We start from the raw sequence: 20,961 nt of genomic DNA on the forward strand, positions 1-20,961 counted from the left end.
TCATGAATGGAAGTCTGATATCCGGTGTCCTAATGTTTTGGGAATTTAGTGTGCAGAAAACAGTATCCTGCTCTCACAGCAGACAAGCTTCTTTAGTGTGAACCTGGACTGTCACATAGGAATATTGATTTGATTAAAACCTTATGTAAAAACAAATAATGACTGTGTTTATTCAGGGTCATCTTAGGTTTAAGCACAAACAGACACAAAAGTGATTATGTCATCAAGAAACAACCCTTGAAGAGGCTTTGGTAGTGTATAATTTTATTGATATTTTATTTTGTGATTCACAGCTAGCTGGAAGCTGGATTAAAACCAACATATTTATAGATTTAATACAGTGTCTCCATAGTGTAGTGCTTTACATAGGGCGGTCACAAAGGGCATCTGGTATACAAATCAGCCATATCAGGAATATGCAGAGCTACCTGCAGTACCTGAAAGTTGCCTTTCTTTCTTTATTAATTCCAGTGAAAAACTAAGTACACCCTTACCCTTGCCAGGTGCCACTAATCAATCCAGTTGATTACATGATCATCAATAAGTGAGCCCCTCTGTAAAAGCACAAGTTTTGGCAGTTTGCTTTCTGGAGCAGTCAGCTGTGTCCTAACACAGCACTACAGTCTTCCCGGGAGTCAAGATCCCACCAAATTCAGTGTGAGGCCATCTGCGTGACAACTAAAGTTTGTTTGAAACTGGGTCATGCAACAGGACAATGATCCCAAGCACAGCAGCAAAACAACTGAAAAAAAATGGCCCAATCAAAGTCTAGACCTCAACCCAACTGAAATGCTGAGGCAAGACCTTAAGACAGCTGTGCATAAATCAAGCAACACTGTAAAGACAAGCAGGACAGATTTCCTCCACAATGATGTGAGACTGATGAAGTCCTACAGAAAAGAATCACTTTATGTTATTGCTGCTAAAGTTGGTTCTAAAAACGATTGAATCGTGGCGTGTACTGTCCTTTTCACTTAACTGTATATAAAAGAAAGGGACTCTAACACACGTATCCACTTTTTTTCTATTGTGTGTAATTATTCCTTGCAGTCTTTAACTTGCAACGCTGATGAACATTCAGTTTTCAATGCGCCGAAGACAAAAAATTATTGCATTTGTTCATGGTGGGATGGGATGCGGTGGCGTCACGTTAAATGCAGCACACAGATGTCGCCAACACTGGTGTCCAAACTTGTGTTCTTTGCTGTGGCACCATTATCCTCTAGGTTCACATCACAGTGGCTTCACTCCAGCTTCGTTTTCATCATCTGTCCTCCAGCGTCCATCATCACCACAGCTGACCATAATGAGGGATTCTCTGAAGAGGGCTTGCTTTTTCATGGAAGTGTCCTGTAGCCGCAGCACCATCAGCCAGCACGACTTCAAATGCTACCAGGGAACGAGGGTATTCTGCCAGGAGGGATTTCTTGTATAACTATGGTGTTGTACATATGGAATGACATTTATCTAGGGGTGGCCAGAGGAGACAGTCATTTGAAATAGAGAGATGAAGAAAAAAACAATAGCCTTCTTTCTTTTTCTATTTAGAGATTTTCCTTTGTGTTTTTTTCCCCATGTAGGATGATTTAAAGTTAATCTGATGTATGCAGGTGTGCACATGTGCATGTAAAAATGTAGCTGACAATGCAACGTGTTTTTTTTCCCCAGCGTTGGAGGATTACAAACATTCCCAAGTAGATTGTGTTTGTCCACTCCTCTCTTTCTCCCGAGTTGATGTTCTGCCATTACTGCTGGTTTGAAGGCAGCGCCGCTCGCTTGCAGATTGCATGGCTTTAGCGATGACAGGCTGATCATGTCTGACACTGTCGTAATGTGTTATAAATATGCAGCTGCATGTTCATCACCGCTTACTGTTTGCGGTTGTCTGTGTGCATGTTGGCGAGATGAAGAGAGATGAATGACAAATCTGCGATGACAGGAATTGCATACAAACATCTGTTTGTGCTTGTTATTAAGTGCAAGGAGAAAGTTGTGGTTCAACAAAACGAAAATGAGAAGACACTGTTTTTTTTAAGCACTTTCGTTACGCTGGCTCCACAGGTGTTTCTCTGCTTTATACACCGGTGGTGATTTAAAAGCCAAGCCAGGCTACCAAACACCAAACACTGTGCCTTAAATAGGGAAATCATTTTCTAGGTGAGTACCTTATGCTCACAGTGATTTGCATTTTCTTTTTTTAATTTGCCTCAGCTATATTCCTTTAAAAATACAACAAAACAAAAAAAAACTGATGAATAACAGACGGGATAAATAGAATACATACATGGCAGTCGGATAATGGACTCAATCCACCAATAACTCATCAGCCGTCCTGGGGAAAATCAGCTTGACGTGAAGAGTGTATTCTAATTCCCATGCTGATTGTTATTACCGTGATCTCAGTGACTGCAGAATGGAAGCCTTCTCTGTCATTAAAGATGATCACACTGTTAACAGTAAGTTGTGTGGTGGCGTTTCCATCCTGTCTGGATTGTGATGACATTATTTTGAAGGGTTCACCGCAGATTCCAAGTCTGAGTGAATAACAAAGATCCTTTTTTAGAGGTCACCTATTCAGTCTCTTTAATACTTTGCTAGTCTTTACTCTCTCTCTTGCTCTAGTGTAGTAGTCTAATTACTCCTGCACTATTGTGCGTGTAGTAAAGAGATGCGGAGCGTGGGCTTGGGTTTTGTTTGAACATTGGGGGAGGTCTGGTAGTCCTCCTACAGGAATCAGCAAACACTTAGTTTCCTGCTTTCTGGTGAATCGTTATGCACCAGTTTTGCCCTTGGTATCTATTTAAAGTGAAACTTATTGTGTTTCAGGAACCAGGTAATAAATAAATGATGCTATAATGCTTCCTGACATTCTGCACTACTTTCAATATCCATCTCTAGATCGGCTTTTCTTATCATCCACGCTACCTCGGCAGGCACACAGGCACGATTTATCCTTTTGTCCCTATTGTAGGATCTTTACCTTACAATACAAAGTGCCCTGAGCTGACTGTTGCCTGGATTTGGCGCTATATAAATCCAATTAAAGTGAACTGAATTGAACTGAATTGGTTGTGTTGACGTAAATAACCTTTCCCCACCTGTTCGCATCAGTGACAAATGCTACTTTTTTGATTGTGTGACTTACTGCACATTGGAAACATAAAAAAGTTTTGGGTTGTCTTGTTTTTTTTATTCATATCTGTCTGTAAAAAGATACCTCTATGGTCCAGTGCCCCTAATGTACCCTTTTTCGGTGAAATCAGCAGCAAAGCTTAACATAATGAATAGCATGTATAAAAAAGAATTACACATTTTAGTTAAAAAAGGATGTAAATGAGACAAAATCGAAATTTAAAGCATGAATGTATTCCCTATGACGTGTCTGGAAGGGCTCCTCAGTAGATATTATGAAATGATGTATCCCCCTTCACTGTATATTACACGATCTGTCACAAATGGCATGATGGTTGGTCACATATCATGCCACGAGTACCTATTATAATAGATTTGTGACAGAAAAAAAAGTCTCTTGACAGCTCAATACTGGCTTTATGAGGTTAGATTACAGAGTTAAAAGGGGGAGCAGAGAAAATGCTATAACTCCAACAAGGCGTTTCATCTGCAACTGCCACAGACTGGACGCGTTCTGGCATATCGCCATCATTTTTCTTTATAGTGTCTGTTTCTTTCGATTTGAGTGTCCAGAGGAGTGTCCGAGCCCGGCGCACACACGCTGTGCAGAGGCTTCTCCTGTGTCTTTAACGCAGAGACGGAGGTAAGCAGGCGAGGAGGAGCTCCCACCACACGCTCGTCCGCGTAAGCGGGAGGCTGTTAGACGCACTTGGATTACCGGGCAGTCAACTGTCACCGCATCAGACCGGCGTCCTGCTCCACGCTCCTCTCCTCTCCTCTCCTCTCCCGCGCGCACCGCAGATCATTAATTCTTCTCATAATTAAAAGGTAGACATGTGGGGAAAGCTGTAGAAGCATTTGATTGATTTTATAATGGCTTTTATATCCGTGGATCTGAAAAAAAAGTTTTTATTGGCGCTGCGTTAAATAGGAGCGCAAAAAGCTGGGAGTCATTCTCGGTGGAAGGACTTCTCTGAGAAAGACGTCTGTGATTCTCCTCAGCATCTTCTTGTTTCATTCGGGCTGCAGTCTCAAGTCAGTTGAAGTGAGGTAAGTCACGGACAGATTTTTTTCTTCTATAACTTTTTGGTTTTCCTGAACTTGTTCTCCAAATAAAGCGCAAAGGTTGGTGAGGATAATAGAGCTTGGGTTTAGTCACTCAGTTTACCTGCGGGGTTTGGGGACTAATTTAAGCCCCATTTTAATTGTACTGATGGAGGAATCTGCGGTTTGCTTGGCGGTTGATGTCATATGAACTGGATTTGCATTGCGTGCTCCTAAGGTTTATGTTATAAATGCATTTTTACCATATTGGCTGTGGGGGGAATGTTTACATCTTAAAAATAATAATAATAAATAAAAAGATTAGATGAGAATTATTTTAATGAGTGAATAAATAAAAATAATGCAAAATGCTTTGCGCACTTGCTCCTTTTTCTATTAAACGGTTGAAAAATTCAATAAAAGAGAGAAAAGAGTCTTCATCAGCTATGATAGCCTCTTGTAACGATTTCATGCATTTCCCATGAAGAAAAGCCTGGGCTTCCCCAGCTTAAATCCTAAATTAATATGGCACAAAAATACCACAACAAACTTCTTCAGATTGTACGCTCTCCGGTGACTCATTGGAAATATATAAATGGATTTTCATTGCTTAACTACAAACTGCGTACATAAGGCAGCTCCTCCCGACGTGTCTTCCTATTTGCAGCCAGATATATGTGACGAAGTGTTTTGCAGACGGATCTTTTTACGTCAGACACGCACTTTTATACATCCACACGCGCGCGAGACCGCCGTGTATCCATACAGGATCCCGCTTCTCTTCAGAGAAATTAACGGAGCCAAAATGGTGAGGCATCTGGTACGTTCCCCACAGCAGCACAATGAACCCACTTGTGAATACACACTGTAACGAGCATTAAAAAGTAACACTTATCCGAAGAGGAAATAAGAAACACTTGGTGCATTAACCGCACCAGGAGACCACAGTGTCTATATTTTTACTTTCAGACAGGACTGCTGACTGTGAGTTATATTTTCATGAAGCAATTCCACCCAAGGCTTCCTTCTTCTCATCTGTCCTCCTGTGAAAATGTTACACGCTACTAAAAAAAACCCCAACTTTTCCCTTCATATTGATTATATTAGCACATTCACGAAGGGGGCAAAATAGGCATTCCTTCACGGACCCAACAGGCCACAAGTCCCGTTCAAAAATGAAGTCGAAGTCGCTACTGAACGCTTCCAACAGTGGCAGCAAAAGCGCAGAAACTGAAGTGGCTGTGTGAGGATGTCTGCAGTTATATTGAGAGTCTTCTTCTGGGGATTCCTTTCTGTTTTCGTAACCGTGATTGAAGAAAAAGCGTGGGTTTTTATTAGAGGCGATGCTGAGTGGCTTCAATGAGCTGATGTGTGAGTTTCTCAGCATATGCAACTATGACACACACACGCACACACACACGCACACTGCGCAGTACAGAGGAAGACAAGAATAGCAACAAACACAGTGTCAGGCTGTCAAAGAGAGAGAGAGAGACGGCCCGAATGAGAGAGACAGCAGTGAAGAGATACGTGCAGACAGGCAGGCTGAGATATGTGGTGCCCTGCAGTGAATTGGGCTGGGTTAGAAATATGTCTGGCTGCTTTCTGAGTAACTGAGATAAGTTCTTTATTCATCATTCCGCACGCTGCCTGTCTGCCCCGTCTATCTGTCCTGTCTGTGTGGTTGGAGACAGACAGGCCGGCAAGCAAGCGCCAAATTTTCTTGTTTGTGCGCCCCCGTTTGAAGGGACTGAAGTAAAAGGTCTGGAAGCAAGAGCGAGGTGCTGTGCATGAAAGGATGAAAACGCAAGGATGGCCTTTGGAAGGACTGTGGATTCAGTGCTTCATTTTAGTGATCTTAAACTTTTTTTTTGGCGACAGGTTTGTAAAGATTTACACCTAAACGTAAACGGATGGATGCACGGAGACTGTGCACATTTTTCAGTTTTTCTGCTTTTGAGGGGAAAACAACGAGTAGCTGTGCTCTCTCTCTCTCACTCACACACCGATCACCTGTTGGTACTTATTAATGTTAATCAACCTAATGCTAACCAAATGCAATTCAGTCACCTTGTCTCCCCATCTGAGCATCAATAGACTTGATTGTGAACAGCCAAACACTCAGTTAGGGCTCAGAGTGAGTTAAAATTATTCTAGTCCAGAGCTGTTAGGATGAATCTCCCTCCTCCGCTGCCGCCCCTGTGACCCCAGGCTTCAACCAGTTGGAAGTTGTGGACAATTTTGCTGTCATGCAATTAACTACTTAATCAGGTGATGCTCAGAGAAACGGCATAATTGGGATGAAGTGTCACCCATTACAATTTAGACTTCCCATCAAAGTCAATCCAAGGGTGTGGTTTAACCTTTCAATGACACATGTGTAACTACATTGTCAGAAACAGAGGTCAGGCTTTACTTCTTAATTTAATGCTGCTGGGGTTTCATTTTTCAGCACATGGCTGGCTCTGTGCAAAATGATTAAGGCATTTGAGGTACTAAAGTTGACTTAGGTGAACCATTGGCAAAGCTGGACGGGTTGTGTGATATGATTAAAGTTAAGTGTCACAATATGTGCTGCACAGCTGCAGCTCTTCCCATTTCTCATGTTGCTCCACACTCAGCTCTCTGTATGAGTCTGATATGAACTTTATTCAGGCAAATGTTGTTGATCTGCTGTTGTAAAATTTAATTTCGCAGTCATCTGTTTCAGTTATCTCCACCCCATTAAGCTGTTTATAAGTCCAGGTGGCTGGATCAGTAGTTTTAGCATAACAAAAGCTCAGAGCATTTGCATGCATGTGATTTGAGAATGAACTCAGTGAAATTCCAAGAAAAGTGATGGGCATGAGAGAGGAAAAGGTTTATGCTTCAGCTCGGTTGTTGACAAAATATGAACCATGCAATAGTATCGCTTCTACAGCACTTCATGTGCTGAACAGCTGAAGTAGAATCAATAGGTGGTGCTAGAATAGAGCAAATAGCTGATGACTTAGTAAACAGAGGTTTGTACATGGCAAGTGTAGTGTGTGTGTGTGTGTATTTGTGACAAAGATGCTTTTGTGTCTTCTCTGGCCAGTGATGTGTTCTGCTCCTATAACACCTGAATTCAATTTGCAGCACTGCCACTCAAGACTACAAGATTACAGCTGGATGGCTGGTGTCAAAATGTGCTCCATTATTACCTAAACCGATGGACTGTCCCTTAACTGAAATCATAAAAATATGTTTAGCAAAGCCAAAGGGTTTGCAGTTTTTATATATATATATATATATATATATATATATATATATATATATATATATATATGTATAAGAGGCCATTTAACTTGCAGACAGCTCTTAAATGGTAAGGTAGCTCATTATCAAATAGCTGTTAGCTGGTGCTAATGACTGGTTAAAGCACCTTACAGCTCAAAAAAGCTTCCAAATTTCCTCCAGGCTAAATAAGCTTTTGAGTATCTAGAATCTTCTATCCATGCTGCCTGTGACCAGTAAATACCTCCAAACAACAATTAACAATGCTGAAAGCTTCTAGGGAACTCATTTGATTGTTATTAATAACAGAACACAAAGCTTTTATTCTGAGGGAAACCATAAGGTCAGACAGTACAGTGTATAAACAGTGTATGATGTGATTAAGTATTTTACATGAAAATGAGCTTGACCCTTCACTGTGTTTCTGGGTCAGTTTGACAATAAATGGATCAAATATGACTATTTCATATATAATTAGTATGCTAATATCCATAATCCTTTGTTTTCTACTGTCTTCAGAAAAAAATGGCATAAAAAAATGACACACTCAGTCCTCTATCCTCTTATCAAACTGGTATCTGCTGTTCATTTGCTAAAATGCCATCATTATGCTTGCAACGTCATCTTTTCTCTCCTCCACTTATGTGCTATTATTTTTGTTCGTGCGTACTTCCAGCTCATTTTATCATCTTTGCCTCAAACCTCCTCCTGTTTCATTTCATTCTTCTCTTTTGCCTTTTCCCATCTTTATCAGAGGCTACGCTGACACGCCAGCCTGCCTCGACTTATTTGATTTCTTTCTTGTCCTTTCTTCATCTCTGTCCTCTGTTGCTGCTCTGTCCTTTAACTCTTTGTCCTTCAAAATGAATTGCATTCTCAAGTCTCCCTTGTCTTTTTCCCATCTCTGCACTCCAACGTCCAAAACCTTTTCTCTCTACCCTTTTACCTTCTTGCTTCTGTGTTTGCTTGGAAAATGCATCCTGAGAGTTTTCATTGCCTTACTATCAGCCTCTGATATAGTTGAGGAGAAGTAAAGCCACCAAGTGCAAACAAGTAGCCATTACTGACACACTCAACACAGTTGGTTTGTCTCTGAGACATAAGACAGACTTACTTTTTGCAGTCTTTCAAGTTGAACAGAACCCTTCATGATGCGATTTTTGTTTTGTTTTCCTTCACTGGAGATCTTTCTGTCTGTTTACAAGGGAAACGGGTATCAAGATTATCACTCCAGATATGCTCATGCGTTCATTTTTCACAAACACTGACATTTAGAGTGACGCAGTTGATTATTTTTGGGCGCTCTCACGTAGCAGTGCTGCATCTGCCTGCATATGTGGCTGCAATCTGTCAAGAAAGTGCCATAGACAGCAAGCTTTTTATTAATGAGAATTTGCCCTACATAAAAAGCCTTGAGAAAACATGATAAGGTCATTAAAAAAACAAGCTTGACATTTTAGAAAATATGCATATTAGTAATCTCTTTTAAGGCGGAGATTTATACCATGCTCGTGTTTGAAAAATCAATATGCAGCTAGAACAAGGAGACCTTGAACTTGGATGAAACAGCTAGCATGGGCCTGTGTCAAGATGTAAAAGCGATAAGAATCAACCCAGAAACACAGATTTCTTTTTTACTCAGGCATTTGTTAGGTTCAACATTCAGTATAGGATATAACATATTCATTAGCTTTAGAGGTCCTAATAAGGCAGTTTTCCACCTTTGGACAAACCCAAGTTAGCTATTTCCCCCTGTTTCTTGTCTTTTTGGCTAGGCTTAGCTCAAAAACTTACATAAATGGTTGTAGCTTAGGGTTAAAATAAGGTTCCGGTTATGACGCAAGCTACACAGCAAAATCTCCAGTGTTAAATTAACACTAGAGAGTGTCTATATGGGTCCACACCTCTGAGTGTTAAATACAACACTGTTGAGTGTTAAATTAACACTTTTGGCAGTGTTATATGTTTAAAAGTAACCTAGTCAGTTTTGAAGATTAACAATGGCTAACACTGAGCAGTGCTGATTTTCTAACACTGGAATATTTCTAACATTTTGAGTTATTTTCCAGTGTTAGAAAATCAGCACAACAAAATGCAGCTGATTGAACTGAAAACCTCAACTTTATGGGGGTCAAAGTTTGCAGAACTACGAACGCTGCTGGAATCCACAGCTGTGCGTGTTCATGGCGCTTGCATTTTCACCTGCTGGACATCACTACCTGACAAGTTTAACTGTCTTCAGAACATTGCAGAGGCCTTATTGACAGTATTTGGCTCTACATATCTGTGTGAGCAGATTTTCTCTCACATGAGTGTCCTCAGGTAGCCGTCTGAATGCTGGGGGAGACCTGTGTCTCTGAGTGGGAGACCAGAGATCACGTTAACATGTGTATCTCTGTATTAACAAACATGCCATGTTGGCACAGCTTATTTTTCTTATCCTTGTTGTGAGGAGACCATAAATAGCATCTGCATTTTCTGTTGTACAGTCCATTTGCTGTTATGGAGTTCTTGTTATGGATAAAAAGTGTCTTTTTTGTTTCAAAATAACTGATAACTATTCGCTGATTCCTGCCAACATCTGCAAACAAATATGATTGTATAAAGTTGTTCTACATAGTGTGTAACTGTTCATATAGAGCGTTATTAAATTTATTGCTAATGCAATCATATGGCACATTGACTTCTGAGGAAATTTTAGATGGCACTCGTCATCAGAAAGGTTGCCGACCCCTGCCCTACAGCATTTATGCACTTGAGGGGTAAGAAAACAGAACTTAGTTAGCCCAATCCCACACTGTAACTTTAATACTATTTACTGAGCATTACAAAGATAATGAGGATGGTTTTGTTGTTGTTGTTGTTTTTATGATTAATTAAGTGACATGTTGGTTAAGGCCCACTCATTAATGGAGAGAAGGCTCAAGAAGGAGCTTTATTGTCCAAGTATGTGTAGACTTACAAGGAATTAAGCTCACTGTATGTAACAGAATAAACAACAGACACTGACTGACATGACACACACAATTGCAACATAACAACAATATAACATATTTATATTTATGGTGCAATCGTGCATAGTGCAAAGATGTAGGGATGAATAAGTAGTTATTTTAAGTGTTATTTGTACAGTATATGCAGTACACATATAAAACAACAAACATAAAAAGCAAAAACAGCTTAATGACATATTTTGACTATAAAAAAAATCTCCAGTCATTGTAAACAACAAGATAATAAATGATACAAAAATAAATTCAAGGCCCAAAGAAATATCTAGACTGAAAGCAAAGCCAAATGGGGCTGGCAGCTATTAATGTAGCTTGTTTTTTCCTTCCTTGGGCTGCTCTATGTGTGCTGTGAGACACTGGTAATTCTGACTTATTACAATATCCCTAGACTACCAGACCATTCAGTAATTTCCTTTGCTATTCAGCTCTTTTTCTTTCTCATTTTGGCTCACACTCTCTATGACTCTCAGGACCGGCTATAATGCTAGGTGTAATCACCCTCTATTAAGGCTTCTGTGATTGATTGGTGGCACCAAGAGACAGCAGTTATGCACACTTTGGAGGCTGTAGCCAACAATTTTCTCTTTTCCCCAAACGCATTTCTTCTTTTGGTCTGTGCGGCAATTTTCTGTGAAAATCTTGGTGGTGCTGCAGTTCTAAGTTGAATTCAAGTTTGGTGTTGTTCAGAAGCAGAACGATGTTTCTTAAGTTGCACGTACTATTCCCTGCCTCTGTTTTCAGCTTCAGAAGTGATGTTCTCTCCGTTATCGCACACTGCTGTCCTCTCTGCCTCCTTGACCTCCACGTGTGACATTCACAAACTCCACTGATAGGCTAGAAGCCGCACACTATGATGATATTACCATGAAGAACTCTTGGTGCTCGTACAGTAATAGCGAGGTGGAGGAGTAGTCCTGGCTGACTCTTTTGGGGCCTGAGAGGGCTTCAGGATGAGGCTTTAGGGACTTCTTGTGTAAAGAGGAAGCGATTTGCAGCACAATCGCTCTGATCTTCAAAACCTCTCTGATCACACTCGCTGCTTCATACTTTGTCTTCTTTGTCATTGGGCTCTTTCATTTAGTCTCTCATTGCTCCTAACGTTAATTGAATTTGTACTGTAATGGTTGCTCATTTACCCTACCCATCTCTCTCCCAATACTCCTTTTATTACCTCCTCTTTTCATTTCTTTTACATTTTTACCCTCAGGTCAAAATATTGAAGGACCGTTGGAGAGCCGCCGCTTCTATTTTAAAAATCCTGCTGACTAAATTGTGCACTCACAATAACAGCACCCATCCCTCCCACGTTGTCTCTCTCTGTCTGCTTACGGTTTGTAGCACCCAGATACAGCCCACTCTCTGACCCAACAGACCGTAATATGAACACTCTGCCCAGAAGGGAATTGTTGTTAATGCCTTTCAGCTGAAGTCCAGCAGCAAAATGCTTCTTTAATTGCTTTCCCATAGCCCTCAGCTGCTGTGTGTTTCCTCACTGTGCACACTGGTACAAGTGGCAACGTAGAACAAAAGGCATAGTTATCCTACGGAGATCTGTACTGAATGTGGTTATGAGGCTTTCAAAGTTTGCGATATTCAGTTATTGACTACTTATAGATCTGAGTCTATGCTGATTTAGATATTTAAGTAAAGGATAGTGAAGAAGGAGAAAAAGGGACCGCTTTAGCAAAAATACTGAATTTAGCATCATCTCCAGATTTTAATCAAAGATTTGAGCAGAATTGTGTGAAAGAATGTAACATTAAAAATAACTAGTAGGTGAGAAGTAGTAAGAAGTAAGTAGTCATTAAAGTTTGATCCCGACACAGTTGATAAAAATGTAAAACAATAAAAAACTCTTTTAAAAACATATTTATGGAAAGCAAGGGTTGAGAGGGAGACACCTCCTGTGAACGGTCCTCACTTCATGAGCGTGCTGTGGAGGAATGCGCACATGATTTTTATTTATTTATTTAATTTATTTTGCTGGAATGAAAACGCAAAGTTATCTTTAAAGATGTGAATTATGAGCTGCAGATGGAGGGAGGGAATACAGAGCACTGTAAGTCACCTAGATGACAGAGCGATCCTGGGCTCAGCCCATCTGTCACCATCTTTCTTCACTCTGAACTGGCTGTAAAGTGCCGAAGGGGGATGTTTTTCTGTTTGTGTAATTTTACTTCAAACTGAATTTTAAAGTGAACACACAAAAAATAAAAACAGAGTACGAGATCACACCTTAGACTTTAGGCTTTTCAAAAATGAAGTTACTTAATAACACAAGTTGGAGAGGAAATCCCAGCGAGGCCTAGTTTTTATGGCGTAAAGATGGAACGCGTTCACTAATCTTTAGAAGACTGCATGGGATAATAATTCAACAAGTATAAAAAGCATAATGTGTCCCAATATAAAAATGTAGGGGAGTTTGTCATCTGCTGTACATTATTTAAATGTAAAACATTCATAAAATCACCAAAAATATAACCAAAAGCATTGAATCGCCGTCGTGTGTAGGTGGCACTGCTTCAGAAATAGACATGATTTTGTTGTTGAAATCACTGCAGGGGTTTGGGGAAAACATCCACAAATGCGAGAGGGGCTTGGATCCAAATGTCAGCCACATATACATTTTTTTGTTGCACATTTAAAATGTACAGTTGTATATGTGTATGCTTCACGACAAGCTATTCATGTGATAGATATATTTCTATGCTATCTTTCCCAGTCCTACTTTTGACCTAATATTTCATGATAGTATTATAAAAAATATATAACACAGGAGTGATGAACTAGCAAATTATAAAACAAGTAATCTATATTTTGATTTTACTGGAATGATTTAGCTCGATTACTAACCAGAGCAGTATAATAAGGTTATTTTGCATTTTAAGTAACAACTCTTTAGTTTGTTTGTAACATTTATGTAAAATCTTTTTACCCTTGTACTTATACAGTGTATTATATTTTCCATGAATGCATAAATGTTAAAAAAAAACAACGTTTTAATATATGCAGCTTAACAAGAACAAGACTCTAGCTAAAAGGGTAAAATTAAATTTAAGGAATAATGTGCAACTTGTTAAACATTTATATGTCAGCTAAGATGAAATTAACCAACTGGGAAACCTTTCACTGAAGAGAAATTACTCAAGTAATTATAAAATGTCCATCAATTTGATTTCAATTAAAGTGAAGATTCTGCAGATTGAGTAGCGCGGTGGAAGCACTTTGCACAAGCGCATCTACATAATGAAACTTCATTTGGATGGTGCTAATGGACTATTATGATACTGACTGTAATAGTAACAGAGCACAACACCGGGCATCTCAATGTACATTCATCCACGGATTAGTTAATAGCAGACCAATTTGCAGTGTTCTTTGCTGGCCGTACTCTTCCTGGGCTCTAAATGGTTGCCACGAGCATGGCACAGATAATGATAATGGTATCAGAGAGAGGAAATGGGAGACCGGGCGACTCTCTTCACCTCTGCAAATGTATGCAAGGTTGTTTTTTTTTGTGTGTGTGTCTATGGATGAGTGAGTGAGTTAATGCATGAAGCCAGGAGGACATGTGCAGAAGAATACCTTCAGCCGATGCAGACAAAGAACTTACGCTGTGATAAAACACTCCGACCATTCGCCAATTGAATGCACATGCAGACCAGACAAAAAGAAAAGTCAGAGCTTTTCCACAGAAGCTTTAAAAGATCCTTAGAAGAAAAATGAAAGACAGCTTTAAATAATTACATCTCATTAGTTATTTTTAGAGCAGTGACTTGGAATTAGCCTAGTTTTTAATGTGCACATTTTGCGGCAACCTCTTTTGCACGACAACAGGTTTCCATGATGTATTTATGCTTCTGTTTGTTGAGACAGTGCTCGCATCCATCACTTTGAAGAAACTGTACTCTGATCTCGAGGCATTTTTTCACTCTTTGATACTGCGCACACCTGACAAGATGTCCTCAAAGCAACATGATTGATATATTTGCACCAAGTCCCCCCCACGCACGTCTTCTCTTTTCCACTATCATAGAAATCTGGAAAAATCAAAGCTTTTCAGGCAGCTGAAAACACAGATTCCGAATAGATAACTGTGCTTATCTAGGAACACAAAGTTAAACACAACACAGTTTTAAGAGGCGCTCTGATCTAAGGTTGTATTTTTTTTTAAAAATATTGAGATTATTATAAATATTAGTGGAATATTTTGAAGTCAGTTTTCCTGCTTCTGAAGGACACAGAAGTGTCAGTTTTTCCCTCGGCTCTCTGTTTTTTGATCATTTCTGCAAGTAAAAATATTCCCAGAGGGTGAGGAAGAGAAGTGGACCTGACTATTTGAGCTCTGAGCTGCAGTTACATACAAAAAAAATTAATAAAAAAAAAATATCAGTGCTCTGCTAAAGTGAGCCTAATGTGGCCCTGCTGTCAGGGCATGACCAATCATAGGGTGCCACTAGATTACGCCCCCATTTCACATTACAGTTAGCAGCAAGCCTTTGTGCATTAGGTCTGCAAATGCAGTAGGAAACATGGCACCGCATTGGAAGTAAAGGTGCAGTCCAACGATTTCACTCTTGCAGAGTCAGTGAACTTTAAAGCAAGAGATTCTGCATGCGGTGCGTGACCTACCTGCCGCTCAAACTTGGGTCACACAGAAGATTTAAAAGGTGTCATGCTGACGTACGAAGCCACCCGCAGGATGTGGAAATATGCTTAAGGGAAGCAAATCTTGAGAGTATATGATTTAAAATATCGTGAAAGATGCGTGTGTAGCGAGGCCGCCTCCTTTCCATTCTCGGTAACGTAATTAGATCTGTTATTCAGGCACAACAAAAATCCTCTCGCCCATGTACGCACATGATTTGGGAACCTTCTGTGGGCTTGGTTTCATTCCAGACATTTCTGCTCAGGCAGCAGCACTCGGGTCTTTCATTATCTGCTGCCTCCAATCAAGGTTGATTTTTTACCATCCCTCAAAACTTTCAACATTTTCTTTGAACTTTGTGAAGTAGCTTTCCTCGTTCGGCATATGTTAGTGAAATTGATGTAATTGCGGGAGACATTCATATTCATAGCGAGCGGAGCAGATGGCTAAAGCTAGTGGAAGTGGTTTGGATGTTTGTGTGCATGAGTGTGCGGCTCAGGTTGAGGCTGCACTGATGAACAATGGGAAAGGAGTTTGGAGAACCTTTCTGGTCTTCAGCATGCTATTAGTTTCAGATAAAGATAACTTAAACAGAAATACACTTTATATGCCAGTATAAATAAAACCATACTTTTTTTCTGTCACTGTGACATTTGTCTTTGGTCTTTGTGTTCGCTAACAGGACTTGACATTTCATAATGCCATTTTCCCCCCTCTGCATTAAAATGAACAGATTGAATGTGTTGATGGACTCTGTGTACTTATGCAATTAGCCCAGAACAAAACAATAGTCAGAGCTCTGGGCTGAAAAACGGAATTTTCTCTTGATATCCTGCAGGGGCAGGGTCAGAGATCAAGATCACACTGCCATAAAAAAATATACCCTCTTTGTGGCAAGTGGTAGTTTGCTATGCTGCAGAGAACACATTAAGAACAAGGCTATATAAAGTGCTTTACAGAGAAATGTATTTATATTTTATCTGGAACGAGATAGCGTGTCTCCTCTTGGTCCAGCGAGGAAACTCAGGCTGCATTTTCCTGCAGGGAGAAACACGGATGGCTGATTGTCAGTCCCATATAAAGAGAAAAGCATGCGGGCTGTGTCCAGATCTCCAAAATAGATGAAGAAGTTTCACTTTAGCTATTTGTAGCAATTTGCAATTCTCCAGGGAGGTTAAATGGAGATCACCGTTATAGCTGTGTGTTGTCAGTGCAGCAGTGATAAGTTATGTTGTTACTTGGTGACAGTGACAGTAAAAGCAGGAAAGCATTTACTGGGAAGAACACAGAGATCAAAAGAGAGATTCTTTTGTCTGTTTTTTATTTTTTACAGTGCATACATTTATTAATTGGAGAGCCAGCATTTAGTTGATTCAACTAAGACATCTGGAGATTGTTAGTTGCTGTAGTCATTATAGGTGAAATATTTTAGCTGTTGCTCATATATTTATTGCCTAGTTGCCTTTATAATAAATATTCCTCTGTATAACACACATACATGTAACAGAACAATTAAATGTACTGCAGTGTAGCACTGTCTGTCCTCAGAGGACACTACAGTGACTTACTTTGATGTCCTGAGCAATCTCACTCGAATCTCGACCATAAAACATGCCATCAACCTAAAACACCCTCCATAAACACTTTTATGTGAGTCATACCTGGACCACACATACTCACGCACTCCAACCACACTCTGGGATTCGCATACGTGCAGCAGTGGTGTGTTTACACAAGTGTTAAGTAGGTTGTAACACTTTGGAATGCAATCACACAGTTGCACCTCGCCATAAATTTAGTAGAAGGTAATTATAGATCCACTCACGCTGTTTCCTCACACGCGCGTGAGCTGACACGGAAATACTGTAATCCCTCTCATTCACACTCACTCGTACAGCCCGGAGAAGAAATCTTTGATAACAGTTTATCCTCCTCTCCCATTTTTCTGCAGCTTTTGTATCATCTGATTTGCATATAGTTTACTCCTTAATAGGGCTTAGCAAAAAAGGCTATTGTGCCGCAGTGCCCTGCAGGCACGAGCACTGCAATTGGCTTTTTTTTCTCTTTTCCTTCCCGTATTTATGTTGCACATACAATTTTTGCGCAGTTGCTCATCTGACAGGCCATTTTAAACGGTCGTCCTTGGCATTGTGGATTTCTTCTTTCCAGGCGAAACGCATCAATAACAGTGATATAGTAGAGTACGGGATTTATGCGGACTGTGTATTGCCTGAGGGAAATGATTGGTTTCTTGGAAATGTGTTTCCATATCTGTTAAAGATTTTGCTCTGATGGCTGTAAAAAGAGCTACAGACATAACTATAGTATTTTGCATCCATTAAAAGTGAGCGTTTTTCAGTGTGTGCGTGCGAATGCCGCTGTGTGTCGCGCTATTTTCAATTTGAAGACTTATTGGATCATACGATGTAGCAGGGATATTTCTGTCAACCTATTTTTTTATTTCCTCCCACCTAGCCTGATTTATCATTGAGAATGTTTGTTCCATTTACTCAGTGTACATCCCAGAGCTATTAGCTGTTCCAACAGGCGCCTATCGTTTTCCATCCGAATAAGCCCTCTCTTTCTGCTGCTTTTTAAACTGTCTTGTTTGAGTTCAAGATTGAGTAGCAGGATTAAGTTAGATGTCTGCCCCTGGGTCTTCTGATCTTGCCCTCTGGGATCCATTTTAGGTCTGATTGTGATCCCTGATCCAGAGGGGGCTTATCTTTTATCTTTGATTTGTAGCAACTCTTCTCTGCTCTGCACAAAAGGCACAGTATTGGTGCACAGCTTCGTTTTGTTCTCTTTTATTTAGTAATGCCTTCAATGTGGCACTTTAGAGTAAAGATACAGTCTTTGATCGTGTAAGTAAAGACTCAGCTTGCAGAAACCAAGCTCGGGCTTCTGACACCGGCAGCGGAAACAGAAAAACGTGGGGAAAAAAATAGCCCAAGAATCTGCAGATGGGTAACACGCAGAGGTTATCCAGTTATTCACTTAGATAGACATTTCAGCTGTCTTTGACATTTTGAGAAGTATTGATGCCATTCTCACGTCTGTGGCTAAAGCCAGCTGGTTAATTTATAGCATCTTAGCATAGCTGAAAAGACTAGCCATGCTGGGTCCAAATATATCTGCCTGCCAGCACATCTGAAATGGACAATTTATTACAGATTATGTTTTAAGTGTAAAAATAGTCATTTGTATGTCTTTGGCAATCTTTCTTTCTTCTCTGCAGGCAGAAAATGTCAGTAACAGTGCCGTTTGGTGCAGTAACTTCACAATTTCCAGCTTTCCAGCTAGCGTAATATTTAACACATAGACACGAGAATGTTTTTTTTTTTTTTAATTATTTTCCTAAGGGCAAAAATAAAAATAAATGTATTCCCCATGATGTCAAACTATCTGGCAAATATTTGAGTGAACTTTTGAAGTGAAGTTCTGTAACACTGAACCCAAACTTGGAAGCGACTGTACTGCATTTGCCATCTGTCCTCTACGCTCTGCTTTTGGGAAATGAGACAAACAAATGTCATTGGCTTGTTTGACAGATGAGATATGTGCTCAGTGGAAAGTCAAGAGGAAATGAAGGGGCTGGGGGAAAGGAAAGGTTGACAGATAAAAGGACTTTCATCCCCTGGAAATACCCTCCGTTCAGTGGCAGATGTCTGTAAACACCTGAACCTCAGAGAAGCTGAAAGTATAAGGTGACAAAACCTTAATGGGGAGGTGTCAGTGTCAGGGAGGGCGCTGCTCATCTGACAGAACAAAGCTTGCCTTCATAAACAAACTTCTTTGTTAACTGGTATTAGGAGGAGAAATTTTAATTCGGGTGGATTATATAACTGGGTGAATATTCAGTAAACACAGCTGAGTGGTCTCTGGACTTACTGGAAATCCTGACATGTTTATTGACATGAGTGCAGCGTCTTGTATGTGCAGTTTTACGGTGGTACTGGTTAATACCGGTTGCAAAGGGGCGACCCATTACACAAGGTGTCTTGTAAATTTGTTACTTTTTGTTTAATGGTCATACAACATGATGATTTCAGTTGCAATAAGCCAGTGTCTCTGCAAGTCTGCAAGAGTTTGTAGCGTAGCACAATTCTGCTCGAGGAACTGAGAGATCATATCGCCATGAAAGTAGGTCTTTAACTAAACACCATTTCAGCAGCGGCCCTCGGGATCTGATGACATTGGTAGGAATTAATCACCCGTATGCAAATGAGTGAAAGCTTTGAAAGCACTAATCACACCAGTGTTCTTCTTTTGTTGACTAGGCTGTTTGCATGACTAGCAGTGTTTAACATCTGTTTATTATTCTGTAATGATTTTGTTCTCTTGATTGACTGATTTGCTGCTTCAGCATCAAAGAAGGTGACTGTGTTCTGCCAAAAAGAAAAAGAAAAATAGATCAGAAGGATGCTTTTCCAAAGCACATGAAGAGAACTGGATATTTATTATCTAAAAATAATTAGATATCTTTGTTGCAGCAAAAACACAACAAAAACAAAATAAAAATCCTGCAGAAACTGGTTAGTCAGACAGACCCAGTGACATCTTAATCCTGCATGCTTCCTAAATGCCAGCTTATATATTAAACCTTTAAACTCCAGTTTCTAATCCAGGCTTTCTGAAAAAAAACAAAAAAAATGAAAGTGAAATGAACCCAATAAAATCATGACTGGATTTTATTTTTAACTTCAAAAAGATGACTTAATAAAATTAATAGGAAATTGATGCTTATTTGTGAAGTTTACATATCAGCCTTTTTTTAAGCTGAAGGAAGCTGCGAAACAGCATCGCACCCCAATCGCACATCCACAGGTGCGATCTGACCAGTCAGCCGGCAAAATTTGCCACCTTATCAATGCTGGAAAGCTGGAAATTCTTGGAAAGAAAAGACACAGCTTGACAAACCTCAAGTTGAAAATTCATAGAAAATACAAAGCGATAAAAAAAGAAAATCTAGTTTTGTTCTTTTTTATTTGAGAAGTTTTGAAATTTTAGGAAACATAAAAATGTACAAATAAATAAATAAATAAGACTGGTTTGTGCATGATGCATCGCAGAAGTGCCATACTAAATGTCACTAAAGGCAATTCATCAGGTAAAACTTTCATTATTAGATATGTGGCATACATATCCATACAAGGATGATACTGATATTATTTGAGGCATGTAGAATCATATATTTTTGTAAGGAAAGAGCCATTACTTCATGACATTGTGGGCAGAAAGAACAAAGAGCGCCGGCTTTCCAACCAGCTGGTTGGTTCAGCTGCAAAACAGACAGAGAAGGGTGGGGAATTCTGAGTCCTGGTGGTCCCTCCACACATTAATGCAAAGACAACCATGACCTTGATAGACAAACAGAGAAGGTGGAAAAAGAGAGCTGAAGAGCGAGAAGTAGAAGGAAGTTGTGGGCGAAGTTTGCAAAAATCAAAGCTAAATGGCTGCCAGGATACATACAGGACATGTAACTCAATACGTGGGAGAAGTTTGCTTTTCAAGCTCAGTTGCACTTCCTTCCGAATTTATTCCATTCAAAGAAGAAAACAAGTAGTTTTGTATTCATAAACAATCCCTGATTAGCATGTGCAAGAATTATCACCCATCTGTTCCTATCTGCTCTGCAGAGCGTTTAATTTCTTCTGGTTAATTCTCTGTGCTGTGGAAGTGTCACAGCAGCAACTTTAGAGTCAGTAGAGAAGCTTCTTAGTTTAGGAGCTTAGGAGGCAAATCATTTCCTCAGAGGTGGTGGAGAACAAAACAGAGCAAAAAAGGAAATTTAAGGAGATTGCATGTGCTCGCCAGGAAAACAAGCCAGACATTCAGCTGTAAATAAACTGCATTTATGGATGCACAACC

At 39.9% G+C, this 20,961-nt stretch overlaps 1 protein-coding gene across 3 annotated transcripts in view; it reads left to right on the top strand.

The window, feature by feature from the left end:
* The first annotated feature begins 3,766 nt into the window (after positions 1–3,766).
* calcr (calcitonin receptor) overlaps positions 3,767–20,961 on the top strand; it is a 62,056-nt gene continuing 44,861 nt past the window's right edge. The window contains exons 1-2 of one of the 3 annotated variants that reach the window (XM_084919049.1): positions 3,771–3,960; positions 4,064–4,182. The gene's annotated coding sequence lies outside the window, so the exon portion shown is untranslated. Of the gene's footprint in view, positions 4,183–20,961 lie in introns of all 3 variants that reach the window. The other 2 variants (XM_084919050.1, XM_084919048.1) reach the window with 2 other exon arrangements.

This window comes from Perissodus microlepis, chromosome 22 (assembly GCF_051167445.1).
Source record: "Perissodus microlepis isolate ML-2025 ecotype Zambia chromosome 22, ASM5116744v1, whole genome shotgun sequence".
NCBI lineage: Eukaryota > Metazoa > Chordata > Actinopteri > Cichliformes > Cichlidae > Perissodus > Perissodus microlepis.